Below are 12,727 nucleotides of genomic sequence, written 5' to 3'. Positions count from 1 at the left end.
CTCTTTCATTCCTCTTTTTTCCCGCCTTTGGAATAAACTTCCTCACTCTATTCTTTCCCATTCTTCCCTCCAGGCTTTCAAAACAGCTGTTCACCACCACCTCTTATCTTCCCCCATCCAAATCCTCGATCTTTTCTACCCCCGATAATCCACCCAAGCCCACTTCCTTCAATTCTCCTGCTTTCCTTCCTGAAAGTCCCTGTAATGTCCATCTTCTCCTCGCCATGTTCCCCGTCCCATCTCCATCCCTCTCCCTTCCACAGTTCACCTGTGTCTGTTCCCCAATGTTTTGTCCCTTCCACTCCCGCCCCTCTTGTCTCATGCCTCCTTGCTGTGAGTTGTGTGTTAGCTCTCATACGAGCCTCGACCAAGGTATACAAAAAAAAAAAAAAAAAAAAAAACTCTGAAATTTACATTATTTTTCAGTTTTTGGTAACCTAAACTTTATTTTTTAAAACCTCTGGTAGTTTACCGCTTTGCTTTGTACCATTTCAGGCTATTTAGTGGACTTTAACTGCTTAAATTTCAGTAAAAACTGAAAAATGGGGGTGTTCTAAAACTTTTGACCGGTACAGTATATCTACTAAAATTCAGTGTGATGGACACCAATTTACCTTAGAAAAAATAAAAATAAAAACCCCACAAACCAGGCTTTTTCACTTCACTGTCAGGCGAAGGCAACCCTCAACTCATGTTGGAGGTGTTTGGCAGCATACTCTCCCTACTTGCTGCATGTGGGTTGATGAGAGTAAGCAGCAATTGGAATCGAACCCACACCATCCATCGGAAAGGGAAACAACTCCAACCACATAATGATCCAAATACATTTGATATATGGTTTTCGAAGCCATCATGGAAATTTTGGCTTGATGATTAGAATACACTAAGCCTGGTGTTGACTTAATGGTTAGGGTGGTGGGCTTGGGATCCTTGAGTCCTGAGTTCAAATCCCACCCCACTGTTAATTAATACCAGGTGGGGTTGACTCAGCCATTTGAGTATCCTGTGTCGGAGTGGCTACCTGTCCAAGACTGTGCCGAGTAGCCCAGGAGACAACTTTGGCAGCAGATGCTCTGTATGGAGTATGTATGGTCCCAATGGATGGATGAATAGATTAGAACAGGAAGCTCTAATAAATGTACCAGTTACTATCGGAATCATTATACAAACTTATATAAACAATATCTCTTACTTGTGAACAGGAAATTAAAGAACATGATGTCTTAATTGTTAATATACACTAATTTAGAATCATTTTTGTCATTCATATACACTCAGTTCGAACTTCATCCCTGCTGTTTCATGTTGCTCAACATGAGCTTCTCATCCAATTACAGACGACTGGAAAAAAAAATTCCATGTGGGTATAATTCAACAATGATGTAGTCCATAAACAGAAATGAAGAACTCACATATGCCAAATATATTCAGTAATTGTACACAATATGAATGTTTATGACTCACAAGTTCCAGCCTTTCATCACTTACTGTAATCATTAAGAAGATGCAAGACTTTCGTGAAGGGACCAAATATGGAGATTACACCAGAAGAGAGAGAGAGGTGGAAAGAACGCCATTATTGACGATAATTTGATACTTTTTATGGGAAGAGTGTGTGTAAAATTTTCGTTATCACTGGAGGCTGTAAACATGTTGAAAAAAAGTCATCAAAACCATGATTGTGGAAAAGATTATACCCACTCATCGGTGAGAGTAGACGTCAGCATGGATGACGATGACATCATTGCAGTTAACTTGTATATTTCAACACATCTGTACTGTATTGCCAAGAAAAAGTATTAAAAGTATTCCAGTGGAAAATTTGGCTTATTTAGCATTCCCATCTGAACTGGTGGCTCATGATGCTCAGAACCCAAGTTCAAATCGCATCTATTGTCAGTATTTTCCATTGTCTACTCTTATATATATACTACTACTGCCTCGATAGCGACATAAACAGTGCATAAGTTTAACCTGGGTTTGGATAGGTATCTAGAAGAAGGGTGCATCAACATTAACAGGACTGGTTTGTAGCTAGGTATGGATGGGTGATTGTGTATCAATTGTCGTGATTTACATGTTGAGCTATATTATGATGTCAGTATGGGGGGGGGGTGTCCGGTAAAAAAAGTGAATATGCTAGTTCATTCCTCACCCAACAACCCACTTCATGTCGAAAAAAAAATCTGAAAAAGCACCCTGGTGATGTTCTGATGCCTGCCCCACACCTCTCTCCATTTAAATTAGGCCTCACCAACAGGTGAAAGTGCCATCTCATCGAAAGGTGAAAAAGGTATGTTTATTCATATCTCACTCCACATTCCAGTGTACCCACTTCATTCCCCCTCCAACCTTAAAATAAAAAAATAAAACCGAAGAACAACAATCACTCTGAAGATGTCCCTCTGCCTGCATCACTGCTCTTTGCCCCAATTATTTTTGCCATGGTGTCCTCCTTGACACCTCTTGGCCTGTTCTTCAGTAAAACTAATTAAAAAGTGCCAAGATTCGAATAAACATATGTTGAATTAATGTTGTATTTATAGTGCATGGATGATACGTCGTTACAGTGAATTGATCACAAAATATAGCACAGCAAAGTGAATGCATCAACATGATGGGTGTTAAGCTCACTCTGACTTTTTAATGAAGATGATGATGATGATGATGATGATATGTACCATTATCTTTACAGAGCGTTTGTGCTGCTTATGCAGTTTCTTGACACGAGCTATGCTGGGTGGTTTGCCATTGCCTTCCGAGCAGTAGTTGGAGCAGGAATTTGGGATTTGTTCAGGATGACGGCGATAGCTCGCCTACTCTTCGCGAAGGATGCAGTGGGATCTTCGACGTCCACCAACTAATGTTGGCAGACGGGACGCCAGGTTTAACGTCCATCCGAGGGACTGCACACACACGTTGATGAATCACGCTGCCAGTGAAACACCGGGACAACAGTTTATCGGTGGGACGAGATTCAAACCCAGGATAAAAAGCTTAGAGGTGAGTGTGCGGACCTCCTCTAGGCCATCCAGCCAGCCCATGATCAGAGATACTCATGATAATTCCTTAGCAAATTATACTGTGGAACTCCAACTACATTATCCTAAATTTGATGAAAACATTGAGTGTGTTTGTGACATTAATTAACACGTACACGTCATACAACTTTCAATACAAGGAAAGTCTGAGGTTGGCAGAAGCCTTTTGGCCAATCCTGCCAATACCCTGTGCAGTATCCACACCCTATTAACATCGAGGGATGCTGGGGGTGGGTGTGGGGTTATGTTGTCGAATATCTCCATACATTTACATCAAATGTTTTAAGATTATTCATGTGAGAAAGAGAATCAGTGGGTACTTTTTCTCATTTAGCCTATTATTTAAGGGTTTGGAACTTATATGGGTGGATAATGAATAATGATAAGGAAGAGGAGAAAAATCAGACTCGTGTGCAAGCACAGGATTGTAAAATGGCAATCCCAAGTTGTCAAATGGTCCTCCTTCTTTAACATTATTTGATCTCCCATGTGGAAGCATGAATCGATCAAAATACAATAGGTTATTCAAAGAATAATTCCGAATCAATTCACTAACTCAAATCAGGCATGTCCCTTTAATCATCCCATTTATTTATATTCGATGGTACTACCACCATTAACTAATCCAATATAACAACTCAATCCTTTTTCTTATCAAATTCATTAATAAAGAGGAAATTCTGCCAGGGTGCCAGCATACAACAACCATGGGATCTTCAACGTCAACAAACTAATTGCAGACAAAATAGTCTGACAGCTAAGATGCGTGTACGCTCGCCTTTGAAGTATCTCACCTGGGTTTGAATCTCGACCCTGCTATAAACAGCCATCCTGGTGTTTCACAGGTAGGGTGATGCATCGGTGAGTGTGCCGTCCATCGGAAGGACGTTGAGCACATCACATAAAAACCATGTCAGAACATACAAATCCACATGAGTGCAGATAAAAACCTACATGAGCACATACAGAGCTATGCTATTGCCTATATAAACACAAAAAAAGCACATAAAAACCTGCATTATCACCCACAAAAGCAAATTAGCACAGCAAAAGCGACTTGATCACATGCAAATCAAATTAGCATACACAAACTCACAAAAAGCCAAAAATCTTGGAAAAGCCCACACAAACACCCAGAAATTCACAAAATACAGGAATGCATACAAGTTCATAACCCAATGTTGATCCATCCATCAGGACCACACTCTGTACAGAGCGTCGGTGCTGTCGAAGTAGTCTCCTGGGCTATTTTAGCACAATCCTGGATGGGTCGCCACTCCGACGCAGGATACTCGAATGGCTCAATCATCCTCGCGAGCCGGTACTCACTCTGCCGAACTCGGAGGGATGACAGGCTGAGTCAACCCCACCTGGTATTAATTCAACAGCCAAGCAGGAGCCTAGGATTCCAAGCAGACGACCCTAACTATTAAGCCAACATCAGGCATAATATTAATCGGAAACACGTATCAACTTACACAAACGCATACAATCCCACAGATACCTACACACACATTCACCCCCCAAATAAACCAACAAAACCCCATACAAAAATAAATAAATAAATAAAAAAACAACGATATGACGTTCACACAACCAACCAGCTTTTTCCACTTTAGTGATGAATCAATTAGTGAATGGGAAATTCTGATATGGATTTGCTGTTAAACTTTGCATCCTTGTTTGGCGAGATGCGTGTCTAACCGGCATGCGCGTGTGAACACGCGGGAATCAGGGCCTGCTGCCCCATGAGCGTGGGTGCCCTTTGGCAGCTGGTCCCAGTGAAGGCTAATTGTGCGCTCCGGCTTAGCGGGTCCGTGAAAGGCACCCCGAGCGGCGGCCCGTGAGACGTGCCAGAAAATTCGATGAATGGCGGGGAAAGCCGCACAGTGTGAAAACACGCTTTGTGCGCTGCGCAGTCCGAGCCGAGCCCGAGCGCCTTGGAAAGGGTGGGTGTTGCGCGAGGTACAGAAAGAGAGATCTCCATAGTCTGTAACGAAGGACCTCCAAACCTAATTGGGGCAGTTTGGAATGGTTACATGGGTTTTTGGAAGGTTGACATCAACACCTTTCTTTGATGGTTTCTTCAGACATAACCATTTTGTTGAAGCTGTTTTAACCCCAAAACAAGTAAAAGAATGGCCAAAACATTTGGGACCAAATATATTGCAATACCAAGTGGTTAACGCTCACACGAACAACAAATGATTTGTATTGCACTTTAAACATCTTGAATGAAGGTTTTTTTTTTGGTGGGGGTGATCAAAAAAGGAGTTTAAAAACATCATCGGTCTTTGGAGATGGTACCTTTGCCACAAAGCTAATATACATAATCATGAAAATTTCATTACAATAAATTGACTTCAAAAGCCTTTAGATTACGTGAGAAGCTAAGAAAATGTGATGTCAGATGTTGCACAATCACTCAACAAAACAAACTGGATGAAACAAGATTGATGCAAATGAGCCACTGCCAATTTTAAAGCTTATCAACTCAAAAGAATAAAAAAAAAAAAAAAAAAACACTCGGTGGAAATAGGAATCGGTAAGTTAGAATACAAGGAAAGATGTAGATAGGGTGCTAAAATGAGAAAAGGAAGACAAAAAGAGAGGGAATCCAGAAAAAGTAAATGTAGTGACGTAAGAAGTTGGTGCCAATCATAGATCAACCACTTGGGAAGAGGATTCAGCCAGAATGAATGACAAATTTCAGGTGAGATTTTTCCAGACCACATGTTGATCATCGATATATTAAAGTAACTGGATTTCTCCGTCCATCCCTCTGTCACACTCTTTTCTCTAGAACGTCATTAAGGCGTTACATCTAGCACGAGACTCGGCTTCTATGGTCGTGCGCGTCATCCAGGTATCCAGCACTCAATCCATCCCATCGCTTTGCTGATGGCCGTTGAACACCATAAACCATATATCTGACTATCTCTGATGTCCGGAGGTGACTTACTGAATGCCAGACGCTAGGCGTCGGGATGACGGATTGAGTAAGATGGCGGTGTTGAAAAACGGCGTTACATCTGGGACGGCATGAGGTCTAGCGCTAGGCTAGACCTTTACGGCGGTGTATTACTCATGACTCGAGAATTGCATTTTACAAATTTGGAAGAAAAAAAACAAAAACGACCTCACGTCTGATCCCTGCGAACATGAAACGAATAAGTGTGTGTATTCCTAAAATTAACTCTGAGTTGTTTGCAGTAAACACAATGTTTCTGGACTTTAAAAAAGTGAAAATATTGACTGTCAATAAAACTGCATTACTGTACTTTAACATGTATAAGTTCTGTTCAACTACCATCAAGGAAGTGAGTGGTTTGATGCTAGTGTCTGACAAATAAATTACTCTTGCCTGCTGGGGTGCAGCCTTGCCAAGAGCATTGGCAGTTGGACAAGCAGACAAGCATTGAAAGCAGAAAATTAAAAGGAGTGAGTTCAAAGACGGAGCATTGGATATCTTGAGTGCTCAAAGGTCTTTTTAATCGAGCTCCAAATGCATCACAAGTTATTTTCGATATCCATTTGGATGAGTGACTTTTGAACATGCCAAATGCATTGATAAAACACACTTGTGCTCAAGTTAACGTTTTATTGTCCCTTTCTATATTTTTCAGCAGAAGTACAAGATGGTGGTTCGGGAGTATGAGAACGGAGAGGAAAAAGGTCACAAGAGGTGAATTCTACATTTTACCGTATGAAAATAAACTGCACCACGATAGAGTCACGTTTTGATACGTTGCACTGGGATTTTGTCATCGACGTAATAAGACAGTGTTGCACCGATACCATGCCCAAGGAGAAAAATTGTGGCAACGATCCATGTTTCCATGAGAGTTGTGTCCAAGACTCGGAAGAGGGTCCATGGAACGAGCACTGTTGAGAATAGAAGTGATCGAGTTAAAAAGCCAAAACTCTCCAAAAATTTATGTTAAGTATCTCAGTGTGTTCTTCATAGGAAAGACAGGAGTTGAGAAAATGTTTTGCCAACAACATTGCTGTAGAAAACAGACGTTAATGTTACCTTGGGAGCAGTAAGATATATTATCATGGAGTATGATACATCGAGGTACTCTTCAAGATGGCTTCAATTGATGTATAGCTGCTAAAAAACATTGTTGGAAAAAAAAACAATGACACCAAACCACAAGGATGGAAAGTGGAATCGGTTGGAAAAGCACAGCTGGAGACAATATGTGCTCTTTGCAGGTTAATCAGAACTTGACTTTAATTTCTTGGCAACAATCAAATGACAATTTGTATTATGTCAAAAACTAAAGTATCATCTTCAATGTACAACGTTAACGGCTGTGACGCATGGCCGTGGTTCAGTTCGGGGTTTGGGCTGCATTTCGGCGAAAGATGTTGGTGATCTAAATCAAATGGATGTCACTCTGAATGCACGTGTTCAGGAAGATTCTGAATCATGAACACAATGCATTGGTTTGGATACATTCTACAGCAAAACAATGATCTCAAGCAAGCAGCAATTCTGGTGAAATGGAAACTTGATGGTTGAGGTAGAAAGAGCAATTGAAAAAGCCATGGTTTGACCTGCACAAAGTCCATATAATGAACATCATTGGCAATGTATGGGATTATATTTCAACTGATGAGGCATAACAGCAACCAAACAAGTTGGTTTAAGTGGAGTATTACATGAGTAAATCGGTGGGTCATGGATGAAACATTGCCTGAGACTTCTGTTCTATCCTGTTTCTTGCAGGATCAATGGAGTTTTAATTAATGCAATTATTGCTTGGTTGTGCTATACATATATATATATATATATATATATATATATATATATATATATATATATATATATGGATCGGGTCGCTATGCTCACCTCACCACACGTCGCTAGTGGGGCAAACACCGCCACATAATTCAAAACACCTCACCACACATTGCTATAGAGACATGCTTCTTTCAACTGAAGATGATAACTGTATGTGAGAGTTGCTGTGTTGTCATGATATACACTAATGATAATATAAACCAAGCTGTTAGACGTCGTTCTCACGTGACACCCAAAACAGCCAAATCTGCCGGCGAGAAAGGGCGGACACAAAACTATTCCTACGGATCGAAAATTAAAATCATAATTGTATTGAGAAATTTCTGAAACCTCCCACACGCACCTTAGGTGGATAAAAGCGGGTCACTCGGATGGAAACTCAAAATCACAATTGTATTGAGATATTATCAAACCGGCGAAAGCTTCTGCCGAACCCGTGATTGGGTTTACTTCTGGATCGGTAGCACTTTCGTGCGGATCGAAGGTGAAAATCACAATTGTATTGAGGTACTTATGGAACCTCCCACCCACCTTAGGACATCTGCTGGGACACCAAAACGTTCCATAGAAGTTTTACCGGGGCTAGCCACCAAACTGAGGGAGTAGTTCACGGACGGACGGACGGACGGATCCTGCACTCCGTTTTGTGGAGCACCAATCAGCCACAGGATTCAGGTCTTCAGCTTCGTGTGTTAGTCCATGGCCCAGTGCAATTGGAATTGTCCCAGGTAAATAACCTCGATGTATTATATCTGCACATAAGCAGTATGCATTGTCTGTGCACCAAGTTATTATTATTATTATTTTCTCGGCAGCGATCTGTGGCATTATACACCACCAAAATAAAGGGATTAGCAAACTATTTAATAAATGAAGGTTTTTGAACGGAATTTCGGTTTTAGCCCGACTTTTCATTGCTGAATAGCATAAAAATACAGAAGGGTGTTCCTTCATGTATGTAATTCTGATGAAGTGATGAACAACTTGCTCAATTTTTTTTTTATTGATATTGCAATTGTTGTCGCTGTTTTGAAGATTGATCTGTTGAGGTAATGTGTGTGACGAAAGCCTGGTGTTGGCTTCAAGGTTAAGGTGCCTGGATTAAGTTCTGAGGGTCTTGAGCTCGAGCCCCAGTGGCGCTGTCAAATAACATCAAGTGGGTTGACTCAGCCTGTCATTCCTCCAAGTTCAGCAAAATGAGTACCAGGTTAGTGTAAACAGGGGGAACTGCATCATCGGCACAGCCGTGCTCTGAGCAATGATGATAACAGCAGCCATAGACATGCTGCATACAAAATATAATAATAATAATAATAATAATAATGATGTGTGTGTCGTTGGATGCCATCTCCACACGTGGGTGGGTATCAGGATATGGAACAGAGAAATACCTGGTCTCAAAGTATTCACCTATATCATTGGCTGTTGTCTCCATCTGAAGGTGGAATGGAGCCCTCCGAGGTCTCAAAGTATCTATATCTGTGTGTGCATGTGTGAGTGTGCTTGCAAGTTTCTGTTGGCTGCTGTCTCTACATATGGGTGGGTTTCAAGAGGTGGAACGGATACCTACTCGGCCTCAAAGTATCCACCTCTGTGTTTTCTTTTTAACAAGTTCCTGGTGTGTGTGTGTGTGTGTGTGTGTGTGTGTGTGGGGGTGTGTGTGTGTGTGTGTGTGTGTGTGTGTGTGTGTGTGTGTGTGTGTGTGTGTGTGTGTGTGTGTGTGTGTTGGCTGTTATCTCCATATGCAGCTTTCAGAAGGTGGAACAGAGCGCTCCCAGGTGTCAAAGTGTCCACCTTCATGTGTGCGTGTGCACGTGCAGAGATGTATGCATGTCTGAATGCTGAAGGTGGCCTACGCCTTCGATGGGGATGGGATCGGGGTGCTAAAGATTGCCTTACCCTCCTGTTGGGGAGTAGGGATGCTAAAGTTACAAAGCTCTCATTCTAATCTACAATGTTTTGACAAATTTGTTCACAAATTGCTCTCCTCACTGCTAATCCTCCCCAGGGAAAGTCTCTTTTCTTGGATTATATTATTTATTGCAAATAATTTATCAGATGTAATCCACAACTTTGTATGTATTGTAATCCTCTGTGTTGTCTTGAGACTTCTGCACCTGTCCTTTTGATGGGCTTTTCCATATATATATATATATATATATATATATATATATATATATATATATATATATATATATATATATATATATATATATATATATATATATATATATATATACATATATACACACACACACACACACACACACACACACACACACACACACACACACACACACACACACACACACACACACACACACTACCATTGGGTGCACATCAGAAGTGCACATCGCAGCCCACCTTAGGTGGGCAAATTGAAGGGGGATATTTCCATAAAGTGGCACTTTTTCTGGAACACACTGAAAACTTGAAAAAAAATTGGGATATCCTGAAATCATATTTGTCCTTGCTGAACCAAACTGTAAAGTTTTTGAAATGTTCATCATCGATAGTATATACTATAGCAATAGAGGCATCAGCTGCATTATATAAGCAGTACCTTCAGAAAGTATTCACACCCCTCGACTTTTGTCACATTTTGTTGTGTTACAACCTGCACTTAAAATGGATTAAATTTTAATTTTTTGTCACTGATCTACACAAATTACCGCAGAATGACAAAGTGAAAACATGTTTTTCGAAATTTTTACAAATTAATTAAAAATTAAGAACTGAAATGTCATGCGTCAATTAGTATTTCATCCCCTTTGCTATGACACTCCAAATTGAGCTCAGGTGCGTCCAATTTCCTTTGATCATCTTTGAGGGGTCTCCAAAACTTGATTGGAGTTCACCTGCGGCCAATTCAATTTGTTGGACATGATTTAGAAAGGAACACACCTTTCTATATAATGTCCTACAGTTGACAGTACATGTCAGAGCAGAAACTCTTCCATGAAGTCCAAGGAACTGTCCGTAGAACTCTGAGATAGAATTTTGAGGAGACATCTGGGGAAAGGAACAAAAAAATTTCTAAAGTGTTCAAAGTTTCCAAGAGCACAGTGAGCTCCATCATTAGGAAATAGAAAGGATATGGAACAACCGAGACTCTTCCTGGAGCTGCCTATCTGACCAAACTGAGCAACTGGGCAAGAAGGAGCTTGGTCTGGGAGGTGAAGAAAAACCCAATGACCACTCTGATAGAACTGCAGAGTTCCTTGGCTGGGATGGGAGAACTTGCCAGAAGGACAACAATCTCTGCAACACTTCACAAATCTCAGCTTCATGGGAGAGTGGCCAGACGGAAGGCACTCCTGAGAAAAAGGTACATAACAGCACTCATGGAGTTTGTAAAAAGGTACGTGAAAGCATGAGGGAAAAGCTTTTGTGGTCTGATGAGACGAAAATTGAACTCTGTGCCCTGAATGCAAAGCACTACATCTGGCAGAGACCGAGTACAGCTCATAACCTGTTTAACACCATCCCTCCCGTGAAACATGGTGGTGGCAGCATGGTGCTATGGGGATGCTTTTCAGTGGTAGGGGCTGGGAGACTTGTAAGGAAAGAGGTGACAATGAAAGGAGTCAAATACAGGCAAATCCTTGAGGAGAACCTGCTTCTGAGTGCAAAAGACTTGAGACTGCGGCGAAAATTTACATTGCAACAGGACAACGACACCAAGCATACAGCCAAAGGAACACTGGAATAGCTTCAGAACAACAACGTGAAAGTCCTTGAATGGCCTAGCCAAAGCCTCGACTTGAGTCCCATTGAGAATCTGTGGAAAGACTTGAAGATACCTGTTCACCGACACTCCCCATCAAACTTGACAGAGCTTGAGCAAATCTGCAAGGAAGAACGGGAGAAACTTCCCAAATCCAGATGTGCAAAGTTGATACAGACATATCGAACAACACTGAAAGCTGTAATCACTGACGAAGGCGCTTCTCCAAAGTATTGACTCAGGGGGTTGATTACTTATTGACAGAAGACATTTCAGCCTTTAATTTGTAAAAATTTCCAAAAGCATGTTTTCACTTTGTCATGATGGGGTATTTTGTGTGGATCAGTGACAAAAAAATGAATCTAATCCACTTTAATTTCAGGCTGTAGCACAACAAAATGTGAAAAAGTCAAGCGGTGTGAATACTTCCCGAAGGCACAATATACAGGTTGTCCATAAAGTGCTTGAGTAATTTTTAACTTTTATAACTTTTGATGGACACATTTTAAAAACGGACTATAAACGGTGCATGAAGGCATAATTCGTATCGTTTTTATTCAATACAGTTCAAAGTTTTAGGCTTCAACATAACTGCCATTTTTCATCATATATCGTTCAATCCGATTTTTAAACTTGTTCAAAACATTTTCCAGTTGCTGCTGATTAATAATGAAGAATTGCATTTGTGATCATAGCCCTCAGTTCATCCAAAGAATGTGGTTTTTGACGAGGAAACAAAAACTTTACATTGCCCCATAAAATGTAGTCCAGTGTGGATGGGTGAGATGAACAAGATGGTCAAGCAATTAGGAAGATATCATTTTTTTTTCTGGGAAGACATCATTCATGAACCGTCGCCCATTTGAAGCAGAATGGCAGGGAGCCTCGTCTCGCTGGTACAAGGTGACATGTGAAAGATTTGATTGTCGTAGTTCGGGAACAAAATGTGCTAATTGTGGTGGTTGACTTTACCACTGATGTAGAAGTTGCCTCATCAGAAAATGTCACCTCATCAAGAACCTCAGAGGAATTGTGGATTTAACAACAACACTAAAACATCATGAATATCAACAAAACTTGATGAATCATGCTTTAATATGCCATTTACCCTTTGTTTCTGTCATGTACACATGAAATGTTGTAAAAGTT

The 12,727-nt window shown here is 40.8% G+C and overlaps 1 protein-coding gene and 1 long non-coding RNA gene across 2 annotated transcripts in view; one reads left to right on the top strand and one right to left on the bottom strand.

Moving 5' to 3' along the window:
* LOC147029065 (uncharacterized) overlaps positions 1 to 7,782 on the top strand; it is a 56,427-nt gene extending 48,645 nt beyond the window's left edge. The window contains exons 3-5 of the long non-coding RNA XR_015057818.1: positions 2,696 to 3,003; positions 6,420 to 6,482; positions 6,668 to 7,782. This is a non-coding gene — a long non-coding RNA (uncharacterized LOC147029065). The remainder of the gene's footprint in view (positions 1 to 2,695; positions 3,004 to 6,419; positions 6,483 to 6,667) is intronic.
* Positions 1 to 12,727, bottom strand: part of LOC147029064 (SPARC-related modular calcium-binding protein 1-like) — a 205,339-nt gene that overhangs the window by 191,452 nt on the left and 1,160 nt on the right. The gene's annotated exons all lie outside the window — the stretch shown is intronic.

The sequence above is a fragment of the Eptatretus burgeri genome, chromosome 4 (assembly GCF_056783735.1).
Source record: "Eptatretus burgeri isolate ZD-2024b chromosome 4, Ebu_testis_v1, whole genome shotgun sequence".
In the NCBI taxonomy this organism is placed as follows: Eukaryota; Metazoa; Chordata; class Myxini; order Myxiniformes; family Myxinidae; genus Eptatretus; species Eptatretus burgeri.
This window is presented reverse-complemented; position numbering and strand designations above follow the sequence as displayed.